Source organism: Juglans regia, unplaced genomic scaffold (genome assembly GCF_001411555.2).
Source record: "Juglans regia cultivar Chandler unplaced genomic scaffold, Walnut 2.0 Scaffold_650, whole genome shotgun sequence".
NCBI lineage: Eukaryota > Viridiplantae > Streptophyta > Magnoliopsida > Fagales > Juglandaceae > Juglans > Juglans regia.
Genome location: NW_023361359.1, coordinates 20,978 through 24,227, shown reverse-complemented (window position 1 = coordinate 24,227; position 3,250 = coordinate 20,978). Strand labels below are relative to the sequence as shown.

The window sequence follows — 3,250 nt, the reverse complement described above, 5'->3', positions numbered from 1 at the left end:
ATGACAAGCCTCCATCATTTGTGGCTTAACACTACTAGGGATGGGCATAAAGTTATGTATTGAGGTAATATCTTTTGTGTTAATAAACAATTTAAATAATTAAATTCATCTCTTTTAATCGGCTTAAACTTTTGAGTCATGTTGTAATTTAAAATGCATGGTATCTAGAGATCTTGAGTTTGAATCCGAATTCTACATTTCTATTTTTATCCATTTTTATTATATTTACAATAAGTCTAATCTCATGACAGCAATCTAACATGTCTAGATTAGTGACAATAGTACAGAAATAGAATCTAAACAAGAACATTTGAAACAGAGAAACCATACAACATTATATGCAAAACAACACATGGAAAACTTATGAAAACAACATTCTATGCAACATGGTATCCCAAAAAACGATATATGAAGAAACTCCTGTCATCTCCCACCATCAAAGGCTACCATCGTATGGTCCTTCATGCTATCATATACAACACTGCTTTTAATAGCAACATCATATGTATAAGAACCGGATGTCTCCCCCAGCAAGTACTCGTTCTCTTCTAAATTGGAACCAACGTTAACCCAAGAATGCCTGTCAATCTCTCTTAAACCATCCAGTTCAGCTGCTACTTCCTTCATGGTAGGTCTATCTTCTCCTTCAATTTGATGCACCTCCAAGCAAGATTAGCCACTTCCTTTAGCTGCTTCTCATTTATTTCAGTCCCTAGATTCTGCTCAAGAACTTCAAATAGTATATCCTCTTTAATAGCAGAAAGAAAATACATAGCTAGACTTCATTCTTCCTCCGGCCTATCAAATGAAAGCGCCTTTTCTCCGGTTAGTAACTCTATCAGGATGATGCCAAAGCTATAAACATCACTTTTCACAGTCAATTGGCTGGTTTGCAAATATTCAGAGTCCAAGTATCCAAGAGTTCCTTGTACCAACGTAGCCACTTCTATTTGGTCTAATGGAATCAATCTTGAAGCTCCAAAATCAGACACTTTAGCTGTGTAATTACCATCTAGTAATATGTTTGAAGACTTGACATCTCTATGAATTATTGGTGGAGAGGCTGCAGAGTGCAGATAAGATAATGCCTCTGCTGTTTCTGCAGCAATCTTAAGACGAGTCTCCGATGAAACTGGTGATGGTCTATTTTTATGATCTTTGTGCTCGAAAAGCGTGCCATTGGAGATGAACTCATAGACTAGTAAAGGGACTTCTGTCTCCATACAACAACCAAGGAGTTTAACAACATTTATATGGTTAATCTGAGAAAGTACAAGCACCTCGTTGATGAACTGTTCAATTTGGCTCTTATCCACAAGTTTGGACTTCTTGATTGCCACATCTCTTTTATCGGATAAAACACCTTTATAAACTGTCCCAAACCCTCCTTCACCAATGATTGAATTCTCATGATAATTGTTGGTAGCCTTTTTGAGCTCTTCTGCGCTAAAGATTTTGGCTATTTGAACTGAATTTTCTTGTCTGGAGAGTTGTTGACTTAAAATCACACCACCATTTTGGAGAAAGAATCTTTCTCTAAGCTTGATTAGCTTTCTTTGCTTGATTATCAAATACATCCAAGTGCTAGAGACCAGCAGTACTATAAAGCCTACACCACTAGCTGCAATGGTAAGAAACAGAGTATTTTTAATTATGAGCTTCAAGCCATTGTGCATAATTCACAATCATCTACACATTCCAAAAACATATTTAACCAACACCTCCCATTACAGTAAACTTTGTATACTTACCAATGGCAGTCTTGTTCACTAGTCCGAGTTTCAAAGTGCACGATTCACCATCTTTTCTTCCATCCCCACTGTGCCACTTGGGGCAAGAACACGTATAATTCCCTTCTGTGTTAATGCATCTCTTTGGTGATGTGCAATTATTTAGAGTAGGGTTCAGGCACTCATTAACATCTGCAGATCGAACAGTTTGACATGGAATTAAACCAAGTTAATGAAAATGAAACCCAAAACATGTTATCAAACTGAAAAATTTAGTCATTAAGACTTTGATTTTGAGAAACTTCTTAGACGTGGGTGGTACAAACCTTTGCAGCCATGTGGGAGGTAGGGGTTGCCCTCGTAACCCTTCTTGCACTGGCAACGGTATCCATAGCCGTTTTCAGGATCATCACATGTGCTATTCCCTCTACATTTGTAATCAGACTTGAGCTGAGCATACTTACACCTTTCCTTACCGATCGTCCAATCAAGTACCATCAGAATGGTTCTATTAATTTGGAGACTGGAAAGATAAACGGAGGAGAAATTGAAGAGTTTTTTCTTAACAGCAAAAGCATAGCTGCAGGGATTGAAGTTCAATACTTTTGTGTGATTATAGAAGCTATTTACTTCCAAAGTCATATTGCTCACTCTTCGCGGGATCTCTACCTGGCAACAACCAATTCTAGAGCAAGTCCCATTCAAAACATTGCTTTGATTCTAGCAAATGGACATGCAGCCCATGGAAAAGTTTCCATTGTTCTGCTTACCATTAAGGTATGCATATGTATCGCAACCAACAGCAACGAACACGTTTTGGGTGCCAGAAATCGTGAAAGTGGAGGAGCTTCGCAGAGAGGACCACCAAAGGTTTGTCGAAAGCATGCCCGATTCATTGTAACAAATGCTGGTAGTGAACATCAAGATGTCAAGGTGGCCTTCTAAGGAAATGTTCTGGACAACAAGGTTTCCCGTCAATGGTTGGTGTCGGCCTGTTGATTGGGTACAGTTGATGAAAAAGTCGTCATTTTGATTTAGGTAACAACCATGAGCTGTGCCGAATGGAAATGGAATTTCAACATCTCCACACCGGTTGGGGCAGTTAGGGAGGGCTGATCCATTAGGTTCTGCTGCTGCAAGTGTTGCAGTTGCCATTCCAGATAATAATATTACGCCTCCCCATATAACTTGCACAAGTAGCCTATTATACGCACCCATAATTGCCACCACTACTATTTCTAAGAGGGGGATTCAAGTTTACTATTGTGCTTTTGGCTGTAAAACTTGCTTGTAGATGATCGATTTTTATAGGCATATGGGAGGATCAAGAACATTATTCCATGCACCAGGTATGAACATGACCTACATATATTCCGCTACTGGCTGCACAAAGTCTCTGTCGTCTACATCTAGTCAAGTCGTATATGGCAGCTTTGATAAGGCCCAAGAAAGACTCCATCAAGAGGCATTTAACCATTAAGATTGTACCAGGTGGCATCATTTTCATTCGATATGTACCA

The 3,250-nt window shown here is 39.0% G+C and overlaps 1 pseudogene; it reads right to left on the bottom strand.

The window, feature by feature from the left end:
- Nucleotides 1-218: 218 nt before the first annotated feature.
- Nucleotides 219-2,885, bottom strand: LOC109018798 (annotated as a pseudogene).
- Nucleotides 2,886-3,250: the final 365 nt, after the last annotated feature.